We start from the raw sequence: 26,702 nt of genomic DNA on the forward strand, positions 1-26,702 counted from the left end.
GGGGCTATGTCTACAAATATTTATCACAGCAGGATCACTCGGAAGTTGAACATGCAATGGACCCTCTTGTGCTGTATCATGCACTGCAGTCTGTCACATACCCTGCCTGCCTTGGTTTTTAAGCAAATAACCAGGATTAAGATAAAAAAAAAAAATTGCCCTGGCCCCTGATATCTGGGGCTATGTCTACAAATATTTGTAAGAACAGCAGCAGCAGGAATGTGCTATGGACCCTCTTGCACTATATGCACTGCAGTCTGTCACATACACTGCTTGCCTGCCTAACTCCTGCCACTGAATATATGCAGCTGGATTAGTCCTCAGAAGGACTGTTAGTTTAGATGAATATATAGATATGCTGTGGAATACTTTTACTAACTATAAACAAGCAAATCTCTCCCTGACTCAGCAGCAGCTCTCCTTACTCTGCCTGGTTCCGGGGTAGACTGTGACGAGCATAGCGGCGCCAGGTCTTATATGGACCTGATGACGCTGTGCGGCCAGCCAAATCACTGTAATGCCCACAACCAACATGGCTATGGCATTACAGTGTGTGACAAGCAATCCCTGCTTGTTCATTGGCTCTCTAAGGAGCACCAAACATGCCCGGTGGGGACCCGAGTTCCCGTCCGAGCAACCCGGAAATACTCGCCGAGCGCCGAGTACCGAGCAGTGGCAAGCACGTTCGCTCATCATTAATGACCAAAAAAGCTATTCATTTAGAGAAAAAAATATTTTTCTTGTGATAAAGCAGTGAAACATAAGAAAATATATTCCGTATTTTTCGAACTATAAGACGCACCGGACCATAAGACGCACCTAGGTTTTAGAGGAGGAAAATGAAAAAATAAAAATGTAAGCAAAAAATGTGGTCATGATGCACTTTTAAGGGGGAGGGAGTCTTTTGCTGACACTGGTATAGGGGTAATGTCCCCCAATTCTGACAATATCCCCCATCCTGGTATATATGGCACCCCCCTTCCTTTTATACGTGGTCCCCATCCCCGTCCTGATATGCCTGGCACCCCTCATACCTATCCTGATATGCATGGCACCCCTCATCCCTGTCCTAGTATGCATGGCACCCCTCATCCCTGTCCTAGTATGCATGGCACCCCTCATCCCTGTCCTAGTATGCATGGCACCCCTCATCCCTGTCCTAGTATGCATGGCACCCCTCATCCCTATCCTGGTATGCATGGCACCCCTCATCCCTGTCCTGGTATGCATGGCACCCCTCATCCCTGTCCTGGTATGCATGGCACCCCTCATCCCTGTGCTGGTATGCATGGCACCCCTCATCCCTGTCCTGGTATGCATGGCACCCCTCATCCCTGTCCTGGTATGCATGGCACCCCTAATCCCTGTCCTGGTATGCATGGCACCCCTAATCCCTGTCCTAGTATGCATGGTCCCCCTAATCCCCATCATGCTGCACATTAAAAAAAAAATAAACATTCATACTCACCTTTCTTCTCTCTCCTCCAGCGCTGCGTCCGGTCTGCCTGCACTGATCTCTCCACGTGAGCCGCGCATGATGTCACTGCCATGCGTGGCTCACAAGGAGAGATCAGCTGCCGGAAGTCACTGCTCCCCACGCTGGGACTGTGTGCTCGGGGAGCAATGATTTGACTCTCCTTCATAGCCGGCACACAGCGGAGCCGCGCTGCGGCTGCTGCTGCCTATCTCCTGTGCCCCGCAGTGTAGGCTGCAGTAGGTGGCTGCTGCCTCCTGTGCCCCGCTCCTCCACTGATACCGCTCCCCCCACACCACACACAAATATACCCCCCCCCCAACATTCGGACTATAAGACGCACCCCCCATTTTCCTCCAAAATTTTGGAGGAAAAAAGTGCATCTTATAGTCCGGTAAATAGGGTATCACCATATTCTTATAAACCAGCAGAATAAAATTAATATGTCAAGTACCGTATACAGCACAGTGAACTCTGTAAAAATAATATATACGTAAAAAATAATATTTTAAAACTATTCCTGATTAATGTTTCTTGTTAATGCCTATTTCCAAAAGAAGAATTACAGTAAATAGTGATCAAAAAGTTGTATGCATCTAAAAAAAAAAAAAAGACACCCGTAAAAAGTATAGCTCATTCTACAAAAAAAAAAATCCCCATACAGCTCCCTCTTTTGAAAAATAAAATAAAAATATTAAAGAAAAAATGTAATGTCTCCTACAAAACTAGATAAATATCTATAAATTTAATATTGTCATGTTCGTATCAACCTACAGAATGAAAATAACATGACAATTATACCGGTGTGATGAATGCTGTCAAAGGTCTACTGTACTCTTCAACAAAACCTTGATGGTATGTTTTACCCTGATCGAGGACAGAGAACCAGGTACTTCCTGATAGGCTATCCAGCATATCTTAAATCTTTGGTATTGGGTGTGATCAGGTACTGACTTTCGGTTTAGTTCCCGGTAATCACAGCAGAGTCTCAACGTACCATTCTTCTTCCTAACACAAACAATAGGAGAGGAATAAGACGACTTTGACTTTTGGACCCAACCTCTGTTGATTAGATCTTGTAAATATTCTTTCACTTCACGGTGTAATGGTTTCGGCACAGATATGTAACTTCGGGTTACTGGGGTCGTGTCTTTCAAATTGATTTTCAACTGTAACGATGGGATACAGCCTATATCTGAGTCATCTTTGGAGAATGCATGACACGCTTCTCTCACATCTATTTTGCTACCACTTGATCTTCAGCACACAAGTGTTACAGGGGTACTGGGGGGATCCAATCACCCAGAGGTGGGTCGTGCAATTTCCTCCCCTGAGCACCTCCTGTTCCTTGGTGGGGAGACGGAATTCACGGTAGACCCCTGGGCGGTTCTCACACTGGCTGGATATACAGTTTTAACGGTTTCAATGGGACCTAACACAGTCTTTGGATCCAGTCTAATTTCGTGTTTCGTAGTATTCATCACCGGTACTGTCACTCGAGCAAACCCACCAGTAGGAATCGTAAGCACAGTCTCACCTTGAACTAGGCCTTCTGGAAGTTTTGAGGAGTCTTTCGGCACAAATAGTCTTTTCTGGACTTTTCTTCCCAGTTCTACCTGGACTCCTCACCCCCACCATTTGGTTTGCAGGGATGATGGTTGGGCGCCAGCCTACCTTGACTTCTTTTAGGTCCATTGTATTCTGTGCTTTCTTTACTCTATGAATCACATTTTCCGCCACGGCGTTGGGTATGGCAAGCGATGTGGCAATTGCATCCACCACCAGCGTCCATAACTTGTGTTTCGTGATGACCTCACTGATTACATTATAACCCAGGATAGGATCCTCTGCCACGTTCTGATCACTAGTCACTGGTCACGAGAAAAGGTACCAAAAGCTCAATACTGTTGCTGTTCTTCATGGCCCTCAGTTGGAAAGTCATTTCCACCCAGCCTATGAAAGGGATTTTGGTCTGGGTTGACGGCTTTGCCGTGGAGTCCCACTGTTTCTAAGAGTTATTTTAGAGACCAAAGGCGGGTATGTGGCAGGTAGCGCCTTCTCAAATCTTCATTTAAAAGGCTCGCTTCGGCTCCTGTGTCCCACAGTGCTTTTACCAGGAGTCCATCTAGCTGGCACTGTATAAAGCATCTTTCACCAATTAGGCTTATGAGGCTATCTTTACTGACTGAGGAATCCTCGCATGAGTACATAATTTGACCTCTGCACTGGACATTAAGTAACTGATGCCCCTGTCTCCCTTGCAGCTGTTGTAGATGAGAGCACACCATAAACTCCAAAGTGTCACAGAAAAACAATCTCAAAATCACTGGGATATGTTGAAGCTTTTCAGAATTATTACCACATAAAATGACGCTAGTCAGAATTGGAAAGTTTGGCCTGGTCAGGAAGGTGAAAACATGCTTCAGGCTAAAGGGGTTAAAGGGAACCTGTCAGCTCAGAAATACTGTGCAATCTATGGGCACTACATTATAGAACAGTAGAGGTTGAGTAGATTTATGTATAGGTTTGTGTGAAAAATCATGTACACCTGGTATTTTATTCACTGAAATTCCTGCTCATTTTAGGCTTAACAGTCAAGGGTTTGCACCTAATCAGTAACTGACATCCTTCTCTATAAGTTTGCATACAGATATAGCTGTCAATCTCTGATTAGAACCACCCATCTGACTGATAAGCCCAAAATGAGCAGGGATTTTAGTGAATAAAAATTAAAATATGTTGACATTTGTACTATAAATCTATAAACTAATCTGCTCAGCATTTCGTGCTCTGTTACCATTCTGCTAACAGATAGGACTGCATTTTCAATGCAGTCAGTTCCCTTTAAGGGTTTAGAATTGCAGATACCATCTGTATAATAACTATTAGTTGATTGGCATCATACCCACTGTACAGTTTGTGCATTGTGCTGTAGATTCCAGAACTAGCCACAAATGGGTCCAAAATGGCGGCAGAATTGGCACAAGAATAATATAGCAGACTTTTGGCTAAAATCTAAACCTGCTGCTCAATCAGCTCAGATAGATGAATCTAGTAGTTAGAAATGCGTAAATAAAGATTGCAGTGAAAATAATCTCCATTCTCTCTTAGCAGTGACACCCTTGGAATGGTCCGCATTGAGCCAGAAGCCAATTAACATTTGTTCACCAGGTGTCCTTTTAGTGGTTATATGTAGTGGAGTTGCCAACTTATCCCTTTAGTAAAGAACAATTTCACTAGTTTTTAAAATAAACACTACCATCTGCACTAACAATTCTTAATTACAGTCTTATGGGTAAAAGTTAAAGTCTGGGGTGCTAACAAGCAATAACTGTTCTGAGTACCATTTTGTGGCAATTCAAGGGGCATTTTACACTTTTTTTTCTGGCAGACAAAGCCTGCACAGGGAAGTGTGAGATTTTGAATGTGTAATTTTTCAATAAGAAATATGGTTTCTTATTTCATAGTCATTAATATATATAATTATGGGCAGCACGATGGCTCGGTGGTTAGCACTGTTGCTTTGCAGCACTTGGGTCCTCCAGATACTCCGGTTTCCTCCTATACTTCAAAGCCATACTGATGATAAGTTTAGATTGTGAGCCCCGATGGGGACAATGATGATGTCTGTAAAGCTCTGTGGAATAATTGGCGCTATGTAAGTGAGTAAAATAAATAATAAGCTACCACATGCCATATTAAAAGGGTTGTGCACTTTATTTTTAACCTCTTTACCCTCGAAGGTGGTTTGCACGTTAATGAGCAGGCCAATTTTTACAATTCTCTCCGCTGTCAATTTATGAGGTAACACCTCTGGAATGCTTCAACGGATCCCGCTGATTCTGAGATATTTTTTTGTGACATATTGTACTTCATGATAGTGGCAAAATTTCTTCTATATGACTTGCATAACTTTGCGAAAAAAATCAGAAATTTGGCGAAAATTTAGCAATTTTCAAACTTTGAATTTTCATACCCTTAAATCAGGGATATATGTCACACAAAATAGTTAATAAATGACATTTCCCACATGTCTACTTTACATCAGCACAATTTTGTAACCAACATTTTTTTTGTTAGGAAATTATAAGGGTTTAAAGTTGACCACTTATTTCTCATTTTTCCAACAAAATTTACAAAACCATTTTTTTTTTTTTTTTTATGGACCACATCACATTTGAAGTGACTTTGAGGGGCCTTTATGACAGAAAATACCCAACAAAAGTGACACCATTCTAAAAACTGCACCCCTCAAGGTGTTCAAAACCACATTCAAGAAGTTTATTAACTCTTCAGGTGCTTCACAGGAATTTTTGGAATGTGGAAGAAAACAATGAACATTTAACTTTTTTTCACAAAAATGTTATTTTAGACCCAAATTTTTTTATTTTTGCAAGAAAAACAACAGAAAAAAATGGACCACAGAATTTTTTTTGCAATTTCTCCTGAACACGCCAATACCCCATGTGAGGGAAAACCACTGTTTGGACACACGGCAGGGCTTGGTAGGGAAGGAGCGCCATTTGATTGTTTGAATGTAAAATTTGCTTGAATCGTGGATGCCATGTCATGTTTGGGGAGCCCCTGATGTACCTAAACAGTGGAAACCCCCATCCCGCAAGCGACACCATTTTGGAAAATAGACCACTCAGGGAACTTATCTAGATGTGTTGTGAGCACCTTGAACCCCCAGGTGCTTCACAGAAGTTTATAACATTGAGTCGTAAAAATAAAATTTTCACATTTTTCCCACAAAAATGTTTTTCAGCCCCAAATTTTGCAATTTCATAAGGGTAACAGGAGAAATTAGTGAACATTGGACATAATTTCAAAAAACATCACAGTAAAAGATAATGCCTTACCAACACCAGGTCAGATTACCAATGCACTGCAGGATGCAGCAAGCCTCCATGATAAAGGCGGGGGCAGCTCATGTGCAAAATACTGATGCAGATTGTCACTCACTAACCTACCAATTCATGGAGGGGGTGGCTGTGTAGTATTATACATGCACACCGATGGAGTTTTCATAGGGCACCAGTCACACAGATATGTGTGATGCACAGTGAATGGCTTGCAGCCTATTGATGATGCCCATACTATTAGATCAGGGGGATTGCCCAACACTATATACCTGCACCCCCAGAGGACAGACACCCCAATTCACCCAGCCAACACTAAAGAGGCCTAGCCGCATCCTGCATAAAAATGTGCAAAAAGATGAAAAATAGTGTATAAAATAAATTACACCATACAATTTGTTGTGCAATTTCTCCTGGGTAAACAGATACCCCATATGTGGGGGAAAACCACTGTTTGGGCTCACAGAAGGGGTTCGGAAGGGAAGGAGCACCATTTGCCATGTTGCGTTTGGGGAGCCCCTGATGTGCCTGAACAGTGGAAACAGCCCACAATTGACCATATTTTGGAAACTAAACCCTTCAAGGAACTTATCTAGATGTGTGGTGAGCACCCAGAACCCCTAGGTGCTTCACAGAAGTTTATAACATAGAGGCGTAAAAGTAAAAAAAATCAAATTTTTTCCACAAAAATGATCTTTTAGCCCTAATTTTTTTATTTTCACAAGGATAAGAGGAGAAAATGGGCCTCAAAAACTGTTATGCAACTTCTTCTGAGTACGCCAATACCCCATATGTGGGAAAAAAAACACTGTTTGGGTTCACGGCAGGGTTCAGAAGAGAAGGAGCACTGTGTGACTTTTTGAACGCAAAATTGTCTCGAATAGATAGCAGATGCCATGTCTCATTTGGAGAGCCTCTGATGTGACGCGCCCCCTGGGCCAGTGTTGTTGGGGATACCCGGAGCCGGATCAGATGGGGGTTGTAGTCTCCGAGTGGCTGTGACCCGGTCCGTGCCCAGGGTGTCAAGCTCAGTGTGTGGCAGTCCTTACTGATGTTACTAAAGTTCTTTATGTCGACTACGCCACCCGTTGAATTGCGGTCACTACGGCCGCCGCTGCAGCAGGGTCCGCTGAGGCTGATGGTGTTTGTGCAGCTTAGGTAGTATAACCCCCAACGGGAGGGGTATAGCCTCAGGGGGTCAGGTGCAGAGGATGGTGGTTGTGGAAGTGCAGGGAAGATGGTAATGAGAGTCAGAGTCGGGTTGTGCAGTTCAGGGTTCTTTACTTACTGCTGTTCTTGTACTGGTCACTCCGGCCTTGAGTGACCACCCGAGCCGTGCTGCGTCCACCAGGTCCTGGACTCGGCCAACCCCCAAGTAGTTCTGGAGCGTGGTTCTGAGCTCCCTTTCTGTCCTGTCCTCGTCTCTGGCCTTCCCCACCAGGGATCCACCTAAGTCCGGCTCCCTCGGGCCTCTTGTTGGCGAACCCTTGCCTCTGGGTTCCCTGACCCTATGCGTGGTCTGCCTTCCGGGTGGATATAGTGGGTGGCCGTGGCAGATGCTGCCCACGGCCTCCGGTCTCTGGCTGAGGTATGCTGTAGCCCCCACCAGTTTGGGATCCGGTACCCTGTTGCCAACTCTTCACCCTGTGATTGTATTTGGGTTCTCAGAGTTCCTTCTTTCTCCCCCTCTGGGTCTTTCGTTCTCTCCTCTCTCACTCTGGGCCTGGGGCTGCTCTGCTCCTCTGCTTTCTTCCACTGCTCTGCAAAGACTTACTTCTCACAGACTGACTGTGGCTGACTGACTGACCCTGATCTTAGATGGTTCCCACCTTTTATACTCCCTCTATGTGTGAGCTCAGGTGACCAGCACCCAATGAGCTCCTACCTTTACCCAGGCTGCTCCCCCTATCTGCCCCTACACTACTGGGATGGTCCACCCCCCTCCCACTCCAGCCAAGAACAGACACTGTTGTACCTGCACATTTCTCTAGTGGGAGTACCATCGGTCTGTTCTCCGGAAATGGGATGTGTGTAGTGCATGCAGCTTTCTGAGCTCAGCTCCACACTCCATCCTTACCCGGGAGTGGAATATCACACCTCTGGGTTGAGGTGCAATACCCCTGTAGCAGCCGAATCCTCAGGGTGCTACATTCCCCCCTGGTAAATCACAGCACGTCCTCGGGCTGTAAGATATAAACAACATCCAAAACATACAATTTTTGCATAAACAACATAATAAAACATATAAACATTATCAGCAGCATAAACTTTTCATATAAACTTTTCATAAAAACATTCTTGTCTCTGGTACCTCCGGTCACGGTGCAACTTGTGACCGGGTAAAGTGCGACAGTCTCTTGAAGAAAAATCAGTTCTTCTATAAAACCGGTAGGGGGCGCTTTAGGAAGCGCAACTATATACAAAGGGAAGGTATGGCCGCTCTCAGTCCTCGGTCAGTGGGATTAAGGGAAATACGGGTAACAGTTCAATTCTCTGGTCCCAACGGGGACTATTTTAGCAGCAACAGTTCACTGTGCCCCGACGGGCAACTATATACAGCTTCTACTCTGCCGTCCTCAACGACGACGTCCTCCTGCTCTTTCTTTGTGATTAACTTTAGCTTCAGACCCGTCCGGGTCCTCTTGCTCCTCCTCACACCGCAGCTCCTCCTCCGTCAGGCGATGCACATGGAGGGCGTAGGGTCCTTTGGCACACTTGTGCCGGGTGAAGGTGACCTCGTCCCCTATATAAAGGTTACGACCTCTGTGTCCCTCCGGTAGGTGGGACTCAACGTCTCTTCTTGTCACGAAGACGTCGCCTGGGGTGCGGTGATCTCGGATGAAGCCCCACCCGTGCTGCATATTAAACTTGATCACAGTCCCGGTGGAAGGGGGACCATGAGCTGCACGGGGACTCCTCCTGGCCCGGCTCTTCTGCTCCGCGCTCTTTATTTGGGCTTGTTGTTCCCGGACCCGCCTCTCTCTCCGCTCCCTCTCGAAGACCTCGAGCTGTTGCCGGCAGCACTCTGCACGCTCCGCTGCAGCTGCCCGGGTCTCCTGAGTGAACCCCATGAGATCTTCTCCGGTGGGGTCCCACTCAAACTGTGCCTCCTCCAGCGGGGGCGAGGTCCTTTTTACGGGCTTCGGAGCCGGGATCAGGGGCTCACACATGGGCCTTGCCCTCTTTTGGAGCTCTTGTTCGTAGTACTCCCTGGGCCAGACAAAGGGCTGCCCGTCCGGCCATGTGTGTTGGGCGAACAGATCTTCTCCCAGATGCGGCACTCTTGGTTTTATGGGCGCGGCGGTGGTGGCGCCCGGGTTGCCCAGGCCTTGCGGCCAGGCCTGGGGCACCTGGAAAGTGAAGGGCACCGTAAGAACGGCGGCGCCCTGTGTTACTTGGCCCTGCGACCAGGCCGGGGGCTCCGCGGAGGTAGGGGGCGCTGTTGGTATTGCGTCGCCCGGGGGTACTAGGCCTTGCGACCAGGCCGATGGTACTTCCTGCTTGGTCACGCTCGGGGTCGAGGCGTGTGACGTCACAGGGGTCGCGGCTCCCGTTTGAGGCCTAGTCTGCGGCGGTGACGTTGCAGCGACGGGCACGGCAGGGGATACTTCGGGCTCTGCGACGGGGAGCTGGGGCAGGCGCGCGGTTTCCCGGCTCGGGGTAGAGACGTCCCCTTTACCTGCCTCCATTCGTTCGGCTCCCTTCTCGGCGCCGTCTCCGGCCTTCAGTCCTCCTGCGCCATCCTCAGAGGCGGTCTGTCTCCTCGTCTCGGGTGGCGTGCTCCGCTGACGGGTTCTTGTCTGCTGGGCCATCTCTCGGCTCCACTCCGCTAACGTCTCTCGCTGCACCCGGGCCATCCTCCGTGCGAGGCCCTCCAGCGCAGTCTGTGCACACTCCCGATCTCGGGGGAGCTGTGCCAGGACCTCCACTAAGCCTAGTGGGGTCGTTGCTTCTAGCAGGCTCCTGACCAACGGGTCGGTGCTGCTCTGCTCTCCTCCCGTTGTCTCCAGCAGGCCTTCTGGAGTGGCGACCGGCAACAGGCTCCTGACCACTGGGTCGGTGCTGCCTGGAGTGGCGGCCTGCATCAGGCTCCTGACCACTGGGTCGGTGCTGCCTGGCTCTCCCTCCATCTCCGGGTAGGCTCTTTCTGGACTCTGCTCCAGGCTTCTTGTCTCCGGGTGCGCTCTCTCCAGACTGCTCCAGGCGACACCCATCTTTGTTCTCTTCTTCTGTCTCCGCCCACATCGAGGGTGGTCCCGGGGCAACTTCAGTTCCAGGGGCAGTTCTCTCACGCTGATGGACACTTCCAGCATCACAGTCTCTGTTGGTGGGGGCGGTTTCCGCTTTTGGCGCCATTCTTCGACCTGGCCCACGATGGGAGGTGGCCTCTTGCCACCCTCTGGCACGCCCATAATGGCGTCCGCTCTTCCAAGGCGGGAAATCTTCGGAAATGGCGGGAAAAAGCTGCAAATGGCGGACAACCGGCGGGAAACGACCTATGATGGGGCCCGATGGCGGGGACCCTCCGGAACCGGCAGGAGACTTCTTTTTAAGGTAACGATGAACTTTTCTTCAGGCACGCAGTACCCGGTTGTTGCGGGCACGTTATCCTGCCGACTACGCCAAAGTTGACGCGCCCCCTGGGCCAGTGTTGTTGGGGATACCCGGAGCCGGATCAGATGGGGGTTGTAGTCTCCGAGTGGCTGTGACCCGGTCCGTGCCCAGGGTGTCAAGCTCAGTGTGTGGCAGTCCTTACTGATGTTACTAAAGTTCTTTATGTCGACTACGCCACCCGTTGAATTGCGGTCACTACGGCCGCCGCTGCAGCAGGGTCCGCTGAGGCTGATGGTGTTTGTGCAGCTTAGGTAGTATAACCCCCAACGGGAGGGGTATAGCCTCAGGGGGTCAGGTGCAGAGGATGGTGGTTGTGGAAGTGCAGGGAAGATGGTAATGAGAGTCAGAGTCGGGTTGTGCAGTTCAGGGTTCTTTACTTACTGCTGTTCTTGTACCGGTCACTCCGGCCTTGAGTGACCACCCGAGCCGTGCTGCGTCCACCAGGTCCTGGACTCGGCCAACCCCCAAGTAGTTCTGGAGCGTGGTTCTGAGCTCCCTTTCTGTCCTGTCCTCGTCTCTGGCCTTCCCCACCAGGGATCCACCTAAGTCCGGCTCCCTCGGGCCTCTTGTTGGCGAACCCTTGCCTCTGGGTTCCCTGACCCTATGCGTGGTCTGCCTTCCGGGTGGATATAGTGGGTGGCCGTGGCAGATGCTGCCCACGGCCTCCGGTCTCTGGCTGAGGTATGCTGTAGCCCCCACCAGTTTGGGATCCGGTACCCTGTTGCCAACTCTTCACCCTGTGATTGTATTTGGGTTCTCAGAGTTCCTTCTTTCTCCCCCTCTGGGTCTTTCGTTCTCTCCTCTCTCACTCTGGGCCTGGGGCTGCTCTGCTCCTCTGCTTTCTTCCACTGCTCTGCAAAGACTTACTTCTCACAGACTGACTGTGGCTGACTGACTGACCCTGATCTTAGATGGTTCCCACCTTTTATACTCCCTCTATGTGTGAGCTCAGGTGACCAGCACCCAATGAGCTCCTACCTTTACCCAGGCTGCTCCCCCTATCTGCCCCTACACTACTGGGATGGTCCACCCCCCTCCCACTCCAGTCAAGAACAGACACTGTTGTACCTGCACATTTCTCTAGTGGGAGTACCATCGGTCTGTTCTCCGGAAATGGGATGTGTGTAGTGCATGCAGCTTTCTGAGCTCAGCTCCACACTCCATCCTTACCCGGGAGTGGAATATCACACCTCTGGGTTGAGGTGCAATACCCCTGTAGCAGCCGAATCCTCAGGGTGCTACAGATGCGCCTAAACAGTGGAAATCCCCCACAAGTCTTACAGTCTTATCCCCCATTTTGGAACCTAGACCCCTCAAGGATTTTATCAAGGGGTATAGTGAACATTTTGAACCCAGAGGTACGACTCAGAATTTGTTAACATTAGGTCATCATATTGAATAAGTTGTCATTAGTCTTGAGCGCAAGTGCTCGCTACTGGAGTTTGCATCGGGTACTCGGGTATGCACCAAGTAACGCAGGTGCTCGAGTGACATGCTCGAGTCTCCGTCCCGCATGTTTCATGGTTGTTAGACACCTAAAAAAACCATGTGGGGATTAGCCTAATCTTAACCATAACCCTAATCCTAACTGTCGCCTTAATCCTAATCCTAACCATAACCCTAATCCTAACCCTAACACAACCCTAACACAACCTTAATCCTAACACAACCCTAATCCTAAACATAACTCTAATCCTAGAGTTTATTTTTTACGCTGTTCCTCGTGCAGTATAAGTGATTAGACGACTTTATTCTTCGGATCGGTGCAATTACAGCGATACCTGATTCATATTGGGTTTTTATGTTTGACAGCTAGTTTTTGCATTGTCATATTTTGTTAGCTGTAATTTTTCCATATTTCGGCCGACAGAGTCATGTAAGGGCTTGTTTTTTGCAGAACAATTTGACATTTTTATTGGTACCATTTTCGGGCATGTGACATTTTTTGATCGCTTTCTATTCCGATTTTTGGGAGGCAGAATAAACAAAAACCAACAATTCAGGAATTGTTTTTTTTTTTATGCCGTTCCGCATGTGGTAAAATTGATAAGGTAGTTTTATTCTTTGGGTCAGTACTTTTGCAGCGATACCACATTTATATAGTTTTATTTATGTTTTGGCGCTTTTACACAATAAAAACAATTTTATAGAAAAATAATTTTTTTTGCATTGCTTTATTCTGAGAGCTATAATTTTTTTATTTCTGAGCTGATGGAGCTGTATGGCAGCTTGTTTTTTTGCAGGACAAGATGACCTTTTCCGTGATACCATTTTTATTTACATTCGTCTTTTTGATTGCGTTTTATTCCATTTGTTGTTCGGCGGTATGATGATTAAACACCGTTTTTTTACTTTTTTTTTTTTTTTACCGTGCTCACTAAAGGGGTTAACTAGTGGGACAGTTTTAAAAATCAGGTCGTTGCCCATGTGGCAATACCAAATATGTGTACATTTATTGTTTTTTGTTTTTTTTTTTCATAGTAATATTTATTTATGGGTACAGTATATTTTTATTTTTTGGGGATTATTTTTTCACTTTCTGACACTTTTACACTTTGTCCAACTATGAGAGATTTTTCAGACACAAATATATCTGTTGAAAATAGTCTGGTGTAGGCCAGAGAAATAGAAGTGTGATTTTGCAGTTCTATGGGCCATTTGTATCTAAAAAAAAACAGTTTGAGTGTGTCGCTCACTGTTCAGCCGCAAATATATATATATTTTAAAAAGCCTGGTATACACCAGTAAATTATTACTGTGGTTTTGATGTTCCACGGTAAAACATCTCTATTATCCTGTCTTTGGCATTTTTTGCTATATAAAAATAATAAGTGTCTCCCTGATTTTTCAGACACAAATATATCTGTTGAAAATAGTCTGGTGTAGGCCAGAGAGACAGAAGTGTGCTTTTGCTGTTCCACGGTAAAAAATCTCTATTATCCTGCTTTTTGCATTTTTTGCTGTAAAAAAAAAAAATAGTGTCTCCCTGATTTTTCAGACACAAATATATCTGTTGAAAATAGTCTGGTGTAGGCCCGAGAAATTCAAGTGTGGTTTTGCAGTTCCACGGTACAAACCTCTGTATTATCCACTTTTGGGCTATTTGTATCTAAAAAAAACAGTTTGAGTGTGTCGCTCACTGTTCAGCCGCAAATATATATATATTTTAAAAAGCCTGGTATACACCAGTAAATTATTACTGTGGTTTTGATGTTCCACGGTAAAACATCTCTATTATCCTGTTTTTGGCATTTTTTGCTGTATAAAAATAATAATAGTGTCTCCCTGATTTTTCAGACACAAATATATCTGTTGAAAATAGTCTGGTGTAGGCCAGAGAGACAGAAGTGTGCTTTTGCTGTTCCACGGTAAAAAAATCTCTATTATCCTGCTTTTTGCATTTTTTGCTGTAAAAAAAAAAATAAATAGTGTCTCCCTGATTTTTCAGACACAAATATATCTGTTGAAAATAGTCTGGTGTAGGCCCGAGAAATACAAGTGTGGTTTTGCAGTTCCACGGTACAAACCTCTGTATTATCCACTTTTGGGCCATTTGTATCTAAAAAAAAACAGTTTGAGTGTGTCGCTCACTGTTCAGCCGCGAATATATATATATTTTAAAAAGCCTGGTATACACCAGTAAATTATTACTGTGGTTTTGATGTTCCACGGTAAAACATCTCTATTATCCTGTTTTTGGCATTTTTTGCTGTATAAAAATAATAATAGTGTCCCCCTGATTTTTCAGACACAAATATATCTGTTGAAAATAGTCTGGTGTAGGCCAGAGAGACAGAAGTGTGCTTTTGCTATTCCACGGTAAAAAATCTCTATTATCCTGTTTTTGGCATTTTTTGCTGTATAAAAATAATAATAGTGTCTCCCTGATTTTTCAGACACAAATATATCTGTTGAAAATAGTCTGGTGTAGGCCAGAGAGACAGAAGTGTGCTTTTGCTGTTCCACGGTAAAAAATCTCTATTATCCTGCTTTTTGCATTTTTTGCTGTAAAAAAAAAAAAAATAGTGTCTCCCTGATTTTTCAGACACAAATATATCTGTTGAAAATAGTCTGTTGTAGGCCCGAGAAATACAAGTGTGGTTTTGCAGTTCCACGGTACAAACCTCTGTATTATCCACTTTTGGGCCATTTGTATCTAAAAAAAACAGTTTGAGTGTGTCGCTCACTGTTCAGCCGCAAAAATATATATATTTTAAAAAGCCTGGTATACACCAGTAAATTATTACTGTGGTTTTGATGTTCCACGGAAAAACATCTCTATTATCCTGTCTTTGGCATTTTTTGCTATATAAAAATAATAAGTGTCTCCCTGATTTTTCAGACACAAATATATCTGTTGAAAATAGCCTGGTGTAGGCCAGAGAGACAGAAGTGTGCTTTTGCTGTTCCACGGTAAAAAATCTCTATTATCCTGCTTTTTGCATTTTTTGCTGTAAAAAAAAAAAAATAGTGTCTCCCTGATTTTTCAGACACAAATATATCTGTTGAAAATAGTCTGGTGTAGGCCCGAGAAATACAAGTGTGGTTTTGCAGTTCCACGGTACAAACCTCTGTATTATCCACTTTTGCGCCATTTGTATCTAAAAAAAACAGTTTGAGTGTGTCGCTCACTGTTCAGCCGCAAATATATATACATTTTAAAAAGCCTGGTATACACCAGTAAATTATTACTGTGGTTTTGATGTTACACGGTAAAACATCTCTATTATCCTGTTTTTGGCATTTTTTGCTGTATAAAAATAATAATAGTGTCTCCCTGATTTTTCAGACACAAATATATCTGTTGAAAATAGTCTGGTGTAGGCCAGAGAGACAGAAGTGTGCTTTTGCTGTTCCACGGTAAAAAATCTCTATTATCCTGCTTTATGCATTTTTTGCTGTAAAAAAAAAAAAAAATAGTGTCTCCCTGATTTTTCAGACACAAATATATCTGTTGAAAATAGTCTGGTGTAGGCCCGAGAAATTCAAGTGTGGTTTTGCAGTTCCACGGTACAAACCTCTGTATTATCCACTTTTGGGCTATTTGTATCTAAAAAAAACAGTTTGAGTGTGTCGCTCACTGTTCAGCCGCAAATATATATATATTTTAAAAAGCCTGGTATACACCAGTAAATTATTACTGTGGTTTTGATGTTCCACGGTAAAACATCTCTATTATCCTGTTTTTGTCATTTTTTGCTGTATAAAAATAATAATAGTGTCCCCCTGATTTTTCAGACACAAATATATCTGTTGAAAATAGTCTGGTGTAGGCCAGAGAGACAGAAGTGTGCTTTTGCTATTCCACGGTAAAAAATCTCTATTATCCTGTTTTTGGCATTTTTTGCTGTATAAAAATAATAATAGTGTCTCCCTGATTTTTCAGACACAAATATATCTGTTGAAAATAGTCTGGTGTAGGCCAGAGAGACAGAAGTGTGCTTTTGCTGTTCCACGGTAAAAAATCTCTATTATCCTGCTTTTTGCATTTTTTGCTGTAAAAAAAAAAAAAAATAGTGTCTCCCTGATTTTTCAGACACAAATATATCTGTTGAAAATCGTCTGTTGTAGGCCCGAGAAATACAAGTGTGGTTTTGCAGTTCCACGGTACAAACCTCTGTATTATCCACTTTTGGGCCATTTGTATCTAAAAAAAACAGTTTGAGTGTGTCGCTCACTGTTCAGCCGCAAATATATATATATTTTAAAAAGCCTGGTATACACCAGTAAATTATTACTGTGGTTTTGATGTTCCACGGTAAAACATCTCTATTATCCTGTTTTTGGCATTTTTTGCTGTATAAAAATAATAATAGTGTCCCCCTGATTTTTCAGACACAAATATATTTGTTGAAAATAGTCTGGTGTAGGCCAGAGAGACAGAAGTGTGCTTTTGCTGTTCCACGGTAAAAAATCTCTATTATCCTGTTTTTGGCATTTTTTGCTGTATAAAAATAATAATAGTGTCTCCCTGATTTTTCAGACACAAATATATCTGTTGAAAATAGTCTGGTGTAGGCCAGAGAGACAGAAGTGTGCTTTTGCTGTTCCACGGTAAAAAATCTCTATTATCCTGCTTTTTGCATTTTTTGCTGTAAAAAAAAAAAAAATAGTGTCTCCCTGATTTTTCAGACACAAATATATCTGTTGAAAATAGTCTGGTGTAGGCCCGAGAAATACAAGTGTGGTTTTGCAGTTCCACGGTACAAACCTCTGTATTATCCACTTTTGGGCCATTTGTTTCTAAAAAAAGCAGTTTGAGTGTGTCGCTCACTGTTCAGCCGCAAATATATATATATTTTAAAAAGCCTGGTATACACCAGTAAATTATAACTGTGGTTTTGCTGTTCCACGGTAAAAAATCTCTATTATTCAGGTTTTGGTAGTTTTTTCCGTAAAGAAAAACAGTAGTGTCTCCTGACTGTTGTGACACAAAAATATATCTGTTGAAAATAGTCTTGTGTAGGCCCGACATCCCAGTGTGGTTTCGCAGTTCCACGGGTCAAATCGCTGTACTATCCAGTTTTGGGCCTTTGGTATCTAAAAAAAAGCAGTTTGAGTGTGTCGCTCACTGTTCAGCTGCAAATATCTCTATTTAAAAAAGTGTGGTATACCCCAGTAAACAATAACTGTGGTTTTCCTCTTCCACGGTTCTAATCTACTCTTTATTACCCTTTTTCCATTGATAGTGCAAGTGTAAGCTATTTTACTTCATTTACAATGGGCAAGGCGCGTGGCAAGGGACGTGGAAGTGGACGTTCTGGTGATGGTTCGTGCAGAGGACGGGGCCGTGGCCAAGGTGAAAATGTGCCACAACCAACCGCCACATCTTCTTGCTCCCACTTCTTGACCGAATTACTAGGGAAGCACAGAACAACACCAGTATTGAGAACTGATCAGTGTGAACAGGTTATTAATTGGATAGCAGACAATACTTCCAGTTACCTGGGCACCACCACCTCCGGTCTGTCTTCCACACGGTCAACTCTTAGTAGCCGTGAGTCTCGACCGCATACTCCTCCTCACCCTGATGCTCCTTCCTCCCACCATGCCGAGTGTCGTCAGACAGCAAGTGATCCCACACTTGGACACTCTGAAGAGCTGTTCACTGGTCCATTTCCATATTTGGGCCCCTTGCCTGATACGCTTGAAGTGGTGGAAGAGGAGATCCCATGTTGCGATGCCCAAATATTTGAACAGCCATGGCCACAGGAAGTCGACTTTGGCAATCTGTCACAAGAGGTGGACGATGACTAGACACAATTGCCAGGAAGTGAGGAGGAGGATCATGGTGCGCAAGTGGAAGAGGAGGAGGTGGTGAATGATCTAGTAACTGACCCAACGTGGAAGGAGGACATGCAGAGTGAGGCCAGCAGCACATAGGGGGAGGGAGGCAGAGTACCCCAACAGGCAGGAAGAAGCAGTGTGGTGGCCGCAGACAGAAGGCAGGCAACCGTTCCCCGTAACACCAACATGAGGGACGTTGCCAGTACAAGCGGTAGGTCTTCCAGAGTCTGGAATTTTTTTAAAGACTCTGCTGATAACCCCAAAATGGCCATATGTTCCACCTGCCATGCCAGCATCAGCAGGGGTGACAAAACTACCAGCCTGACCACCACCAGCATGATCAGGCACATGGCAACAAAGCACCCGACTTTGTGGGGTGAAACCCAGGGTCCACGACCAGTGTCAGCGGGTGTCACCACTGCTTCTTCCACTGTTGTGCGTGCAATAGAACCCCCTGTTGTGTGTGCAAGGCAATCCCCTGTCCATACTGCATGTAAAGATGCCCCCTCCTCTCAGTCTTCACTTGCTATGGCAGTTTCTCAAGAAACAGCATCAACGTCCACGTCCACGTCCCACCGCCACAGTCCTAAATTCGCACATTTCACGACTGCTTGCATTGGAAATGCTGCCTTTTAGGCTGGTGGAGACGGAATCCTTCCGCAATCTTATGGCGGTGGCCGTCCCTCGGTACTCGGTCCCCAGCCGAGACTATTTTGTCCGGTGTGCCATCCCCGCACTACACAAGCACGTGTCCCAAAGCATCTGCCGTGCCTTCAACAACGCAGTTACTGGGAGAGTCCACCTGACAACGGACACGTGGACAAGTGCTTGTGGCCAGGGACGGTACATCTCTCTGACGACACACTGGGTAAACATAGTGGAAGCAGGGACCCAGTCGGACCTTGGGACGGAACACATCCTCCCCACACCGAGGACTGCGGGCCCTATGTCAGTCAGAGTTGCCTCCACAGTGCACAGCTCCTGCGCATCCTCCTCCTCCTCCTCCTCCTCATGTTCAGCCTCCATCTCAGATATCACCACATCAGCTACAAGCTGGAAGCATTGCAGTACTGCCTCAGCCAAGCGGCAACAGGCTGTGCTGAAACTCATAAGCTTAGGTGATAAACCTCACACTGCTTGTGAGTTGTGGACAGCTGTGAAAGAGCAGGCAGATCTGTGGCTGAGACCGCTGAACCTACATCCCGGCATGGTCATGTGTGACAATGGCCGTAACCTGGTGGCGGCTCTGAGGCGAGGTGAGATCACACACGTACCATGCCTGGCTCATGTGCTTAACCTCGTGGTTCAGCGGTTTCTTAAATCGTACCCCGAGTTGCCAGATCTGCTCGTGAAAGTACGCCGCCTGTCAGCTCATTTTCGCAAGTCGGCTACAGCTTCCGCCGCCCTTGCTGTGTTGCAGCAGCGTTTGCAGCTTCCGGCACACAGACTGGTGTGTGATGTCCCCACACGTTGGAACTCTACCCTCCACATGTTGCAAAGGATTTGTGAGCAGAAGAGAGCAGCTGCAACAAGGCCGTCGATATTCAGGTCAGACTCCACACATAAGACCTCAGGAGTGGACCTGGATGTCTGACATATGTACCATCCTGACAAACTTTGAGGAGGCCACCAAGATGGTGAGTGCCGATGACGCCATCATTAGTGTCAGCATCCCACTTGTCTGTCTTTTGCAATGCTCTCTGCAGAGAATTAAAGAGGAGGCATTGCAGCCAGAGTATGATGAGATGGATCAAGAAGCCGTAGCGGGCGATTACACACAGCCCAGCCTCATCTCATCCCAACGTGCATGAGGGAGGACAATGAGGGAGAGGAGGAGGAGGAGGAGGAAGAACAGGTGCTGCTATCATGCGTTGTAGACGGTAGTACCTGTACAAGTGTCATACCGTCGGTTCAGCGTGGGTGGCCTGAGGACAGGGGGGAGGAGGAAGAGGAGGAGGAGAGCATGGTCAGTCGTCATCTTGGTGAGGACACGGAAATCTTGCCCGTTACCAGTCTGGCACACATGGCTGAGTTTATGTTACGCTGCCTTAACCATGACCCTCGCGTTGTCAAAATGTTGGGTGACAGTCATTACTGGTTGGTGACACTTGTAGACCCCCACTACAAGGAGAACTTTCACTCTCTTATTCCTGAGGTGGAGAGGTCTACAAAAATGGGGCAATACCAGAAGGCCCTTGCTGCAGAACTCTTAAAAAAATTCCCATCTGAACACGCTAGCGGCAGAGGTCACAGTTCGTTGCCCAACCAAGGCGTACAGGCGAGAGAGATGCAACTCCAATCCAGCAGAGGCAGGGGAACACTGTCAACGTTCTGGGACAGTTTTCTGACACCCACCCAGCTTACAGGCCCTGAGGCGCGGGGTACTCTCACAAGGATTGGAAAGTTTCAAAAGATGGTGAGGGAGTACCTTGCCGATCGTACCAGCGTCCTCCGTGATTCCTCTGTGCCTTTTAATTATTGGGTATCCAAGCTGGACACTTGGAATGAACTCGCTCTGTACGCCTTGGAGGTCCTGGCCTGCCCTGCCGCTAGCGTGTTATCGGAGCGTGTTTTTAGTGCCGCTGGGGGTATTATAACTGATAAGCGCACTCGCCTGTCAACTGACAATGCTGACAAGCTGACCCTTATCAAAATGAACAAGGGCTGGATTGGGCCAGACTTCTCATCACAACCAAATGACAGCAGAGTAACATAAAGTCAAATCCACTGTGTTATTTCGGGAGGTGTATTCACATGCACCGCTTCACACCCACACATGGGTATACGCTTCCTCGTTTCGGCTGTTTAATCTTCTTCTCCTTATCCTCAGCCTCCACCACCACTATACCACCAGGGTGCCAGCATTGCAAGTTCCTCCGTCCTAATTTTTGGCAGCTTTTGCTGGGAAAGCATAAGCAAATACCATGGGACACCCACTCCCCAATAATGGGACTTATGTTTGTAATATGCTGTACTGCATGGCTCTTGTAAGGGGCATTGCAAGTTGCTCCGTCCTAATTTTTGGCAGCTTGTGCTGGGAAAGCATAAGCAAATACTATGGGAGACCCACTCCCCAATAATGGGACTTATGTTTGTAATATGCTGTACTGCATGGCTCTTGTAAGGGGCATTGCAAGTTGCTCCGTCCTAATTTTTGGCAGCTTTTGCTTGCAAGGCATAAGCAAATACTATGGGACACCCACTCCCCAATAATGGGACTTATGTTTCTAATATGCTGTACTGCATGTGACGCACCCCCTGGGCCGTGTGTACACGTGTGTGGGATACCCGATGCCGGGTCTCTGGGGTCTGTAGTCTCCGTGGCGGTGACCCGGTCCCGTGGCTCAGGCTGGTCAAACCAGTGGCAGTCTTTCTTAGGTTTTGAGGTTAATTGTCCGACAGCGCCACCCGTGGATTCCGTTCAGGGAGTACCACCGCTTCGAGGCTGACCGCTGAGGCTGGTGTTGTGTGCGCAGCATAGAATGGGATAACTCCCCTCGGGAGGAATATAGCCTCAGGGCAGTGAGTGTGGATGATGGGGGTGATGGTGCACGAGCGCAGCAGGAACGACTCAGAGTCTTTTCAGTGCAGTTCAGGGTCTTTACTGATGATTATAAGGTAGACCCTCCCGGGAGTACTGGCTAGCATAAGAGACCTGGTCAGTCTGTGAGCAAGCAGGAGTTCCCCTGGCCAGGTGGAGTTGTAGGCCTCCCCGTCTGTCTGCACTCTTCCTGTCTACCTTGCTGTAAGCGGGTAGAAGTAGCCCACGTCCCTGAGTGTACCGTGTAGTGCTCACCCGTATGGCTGGTGACTTGGGGCCTTCTGTTAGCCTCCGCTCCACGACGGCAGTGCTGGTCCCTTTCTTGTGACTGAGCCTCCGGGCTTCTATGGCCAGAGGACCTGAAATCCCCTGCCGGCTGGTTTCTGCTGCTGGATATATAAGTCCTCACAACTTCGGCCTCCTGTGTCCGGTTCCTATTGTCTTCTGCCAGGGCGAGCTCTGCTCAGCTTCCAGCCCCTGGTCTTTAGCTCCTAGCTCCTACAGAGCTCCTTGCTGTTACTTTCCCTTGCTCTCACTCTGACTCTGACTGTTCTCTGACTCACTCAACCCCGCTCCAGATCCAGTTTATAAGGGCAGAATTCTCCCCTCCCAGGACTGGGGCAGGAGGATGTTGCATGTTTAAGGGATCCTGACCAGGAAACCTCCCACTTGCTCTCCGACGTAATATCTCTATTACTGTGGTGACCAGACCACTGGGGTGCCACACATGGCTCTTGCAAGGGGCATTGCAGTTCCTCATAATTTTTGGAAAGCCTTCCATTCACTGCTTAGGCCAACAGTGCACGGGAGACCCAGTTGCTATAAATCGAAAAAAAGGTTTAGTTAACGCCCTCTGACCTCCATGTTATTTCCAAGGGGCATTGGAGTGGCTCGAAATTTTTGGTAGACATTGCACTCACTGTATGCCCTATAACTGTGTAGCCGAACCGCTCCTTTTGTTACAGAAACATATCCTACAAGACATATCTGGTTGACTGGCCTGATATTGATGTGAATGGTCCCTGTTCCTCCTGCTCTTTCTCCTTTGCCACCACCTCATCCATCATTTATCACCTGAAGCTTTGTTTTAACGGGAGTCATAGAACTGGGATAGTAGCAGGAAAACATCCAGCAATCCTCGGAGGAGGTAGGATATGCGCCAAAACGCGGACCACCTCAGGCCTAGCTGCTACTACATACATGCGCTTGCATTCCAAGAAAACAAAGCAGATGCTAACTTCTATCATCATCATCATGCTCCTCACCTAGGCACTCTCAACTTCCCTGATGGAGAAGCCAGGGCCCACCGGAGGAGTCTGGTTCTCTGGTGGGCTCGTCCAATGCTGCCCTAAAGCAGGCCAGGCTAAGAAAAGTGTGGGGGAAGGTGACAGGAGAAATCAGGGCGGCTGGGGACCGAGTATGGACACCTGGCCGCCACCTGGCGGCTGGGGACCGAGCGTGGACACCCGGCCGCCGGGCGGCTGGGGACAGAGTATGGATACCTCGCTGCCGAAGCGGCCATGAGTTAGTGGCCAGCTTCGGCCTCCTCCAAACTAAAAGGCCCATTTCAAGTGAAAGCTAGCAGTATGGTATTGCAGCCTGCGGGTGGGTGGGTGGTTGGCTGCATATTTTCGCTTGCATTGCAAGGAATGGGGGAGGTACAATTGAACACTGCCCTGGGACAAGGACTTGCACAGGGATAGTTGCAAGTCTGCATCGTCTGATGCGGCAAGGATCACTTCTGATGGGCACACTTTTAGACAGTGACCTGGGGGTCAGAGATGCTTCCAGGGGTCTTCCCCATGCTGATCCCTTGTCTTTTCAGCACTGTATGCATGTGTCACACAGCACATGGCCAGATAAGGTTGTAAAATGTTAAAATGACATTTCCCGGTGAACGCATTTGTCACGGTTGAAAGCAATACAAAAATGCATGAAAAATGCTACTTGTGAACATAGCCCAAGGTGTGGAGGAGTATTTTTGTTTTTGGTTATTTATTTTACCTTATACACAAGTTTTTACCCTGGAAAGGAAATTCCTTTACATATTTCACAGGAAAACCATTTCAGTTTAGTTTTTGAACGTTTTATTGTGAGCCCGCAAAAGTGGCTTAAAACCTCTGACCACGTTGTTGACAGCAGTGACCTGGGGGTCAGAAATGCTTCCAGGGGCGATCCCCATGCTGCCCCCATTTCTTTTGAGCACTGTCACTATCGTTTTGGGCACTTTTTAGAATTTTACAGACTGTCGGGGGTGCTGCCGCAAAAATGCTCGGGTCTCTCATAGACTAACATTGGGCTCGTTGCTCGGGTCGAGCACCCGAGTATCACGGTAAGCTCGGCCCGAGCTTCGAGCACCCGAGCATTTTAGTGATCGCTCAACACTATCAGTCATCATCTTGGTGAGGACACGGAAGTCTTGCCCGTTACCAGTCTGGCACCCATGGCTGACTTTATGTTACGCTGCCTTAACCGTGACCCTCGCATTGTCAAAATGTTGGGTGACAGTCATTACTGGTTGATGACACTTTTAGACCCCCTCCACAAGGAGAACTTTCACTCTCTTATTCCTGAGTTGGAGAGGTCTACAAAAATGGGGCAGTACCAGAAGGCCCTTGCTGCAGAACTATTAAAAAAATTCCCATCTGAACATGGTAGCGGCAGAGGTCACAGTTCGCTGCCCAACTAAGGCATACAGGCGAGAGAGACGCAACTCCAATCCAGCAGAGGAATGGGAACACTGTCAATGTTCTAGGACAGTTTTCTGAGACCTGCCCAGCTTACAGGCCCTGAGGCGCAGGGTACTCTCACAAGGAGTGAAAAGTTTCAAAAGATGGTGAGGGAGTACCAGCGTCCTCCGTGATTCCTCTGTTCCTTTTAATTATTGGGTATCCAAGCTGGACACTTGGAATGAACTCACTCTGTATGCCTTGGAGGTCCTGGCCTGCCCTGCCGCTAGCGTGTTATCGGAGCGTGTTTTTAGTGCCGCTGGGTGAATTATAACTGATAAGCGCACTCGTCTGTCAACTGACAATGCTGACAAGCTGACCCTTATCAAAATGAACAAGGGCTGGATTGGGCCAGACTTCTCATCACCACCAAATGACAGCAGAGTAACATAAAGTCAAATCCACTGTGTTATTTCGGGAGGTGTATTCCCATGCATCGCTTCACACCCACACATGGGTATACGCTTCCTCATTTCGGCTGTTTTTTGCTCTTCTCCTTATCCTCAGCCTCCACAACCACTATACCACCAGGGTGACCGTGGTCCATGTTGCCAGCATTGCAAGTTCCTCTGCCCTAATTTTTGGCAGCTTTTGCTTGGAAGGCATAGGCAAAGACTATGGGAGACCCACTCCCCAATAATGGGAATAATGTTTTTAATATGCTGTACTGCATGGCTCTTGTAAGGGACATTGCAAGTTCCCCCTTCCTAATTTTTGGCAGCTTTTGCTTGGAAGGCATAGGCAAAGACTATGGGAGACCCACTCCCCAGTAATGGGAATAATGTTTTTAATATGCTGTACTGCATGGCTCTTGTAAGGGGCATTAAAATCGTCTTGTTAAGCTACTGTGACCTCCACGTCTCTTCCAAGGGTCGTTAATATTGTCTTTTTATTCCACTGCGACCTCCACCACTCTTCCAAGGGGCATTAAAAGCGTCTTGTTAAGCTACTGTGACCTCCACGTCTCTTCCACAGGGCGTTGATATTGTCTTTTTATTCCACTGTAACCTCCACCACTCTTCCAAGGGGCATTGATATTGTCTTTTTATTCCACTGCGACCTCCACCACTCTTCCAAGGGGCATTAAAACCGTCTTGTTAAGCTACTGTGACCTCCACGTCTCTTCCACGGGGCATTGATATTGTCTTTTTATTCCACTGTAACCTCCACCACTCTTCCAAGGGGCATTAAAACTGTCTTGTTAAACCACTCTGAACTCCACGTCTCTTCCAAGGGGCATTAAAACCATTTTGTTAAGCTACTGTGACCTCCACATCTCTTCCAAGGGGCATTAAAACTGTCTTGTTAAACCACTCTGAACTCCACGTCTCTTCTAAGGGGCATTAAAACCGTCTTGTTAAACCACTCTGAACTCCACAGCTCTTCCAAGGGGCATTGACATGTTGTTTTTAATTACCTCTAACCTCCACGACTCTTGCAACGGGCATTGCATTTCCTCCTAATTTTTGTCAGCTTTTGCTTTTCAATGCATAGGCGAACACTAAGGGAGACCCACTCCCCAATAATGGGTAGAAGGTTTTTAATACGCTGTAATCCACGTCTGTTTCAAGGGGCATTGCAGTGCCTAATAATTTTTGGAAAGCCTTCCATTCCCTGCTTAGGCCAACAGTGTACAGGAGACCCAGTTGCTATAAATGGAAAAAACGGTTTAGTTAAGGCCCTCTGACCTCCATGTCACTTCCAAGGGGCATTGGAGTGCCTCGAAATTTTTGGTAGGCATTGCATTCACTGTATGCCTTATAACTGTGTAGCTGAACCGCTCCTTTTGGTACAGAAACATATCCTACAAGACATGTGTGGTTGGCTGGCCTGATATTGATGTGAATGGTCCCTGTTCCTCCTGCTCTTTCTCTTTGCCACCACCTCATCCATCATTCATCACCTGAAGCTTTGTTTTAACGGGAGTCATAGAACTGGGATAGTAGCAGGAAAACATCCAGCAATCCTCGAAGGAGGTAGAATATGCGCCAAAACGCTGACCACCTCAGGCCTAGCTGCTACTACATACATGCGCTTGCATTCCAAGGAACAGAAAGCTAAGGAGGTGGATGGCCTCATGATCATGAATAATTTTCTCGTTGTATAGGAGTCCGACCACTGCTGCTGTCTACCTTCTGAACTTTGTGTTGAAGCCTGATTGACCCAGGACCCGCAATCCTCTATGTCTGGAGGAC

The 26,702-nt window shown here is 46.7% G+C and overlaps 1 protein-coding gene across 4 annotated transcripts in view; it reads left to right on the top strand.

Moving 5' to 3' along the window:
* Positions 1 to 26,702, top strand: part of GPRIN1 (G protein regulated inducer of neurite outgrowth 1) — a 155,852-nt gene that overhangs the window by 76,455 nt on the left and 52,695 nt on the right. Inside the window, exon 1 of one of the 4 annotated variants that reach the window (XM_073651377.1) lies at positions 5,688 to 5,979. The exons of the other annotated variants lie outside the window; for them this stretch is intronic. The gene's annotated coding sequence lies outside the window, so the exon portion shown is untranslated. Of the gene's footprint in view, positions 1 to 5,687; positions 5,980 to 26,702 lie in introns of those variants that run through there. 4 annotated transcript variants of the gene reach the window in all.

Source organism: Phyllobates terribilis, unplaced genomic scaffold, assembly GCF_046119375.1.
Source record: "Phyllobates terribilis strain yellow unplaced genomic scaffold, ASM4611937v1 Scaffold_11__3_contigs__length_659146591, whole genome shotgun sequence".
Taxonomy (NCBI): domain Eukaryota; kingdom Metazoa; phylum Chordata; class Amphibia; order Anura; family Dendrobatidae; genus Phyllobates; species Phyllobates terribilis.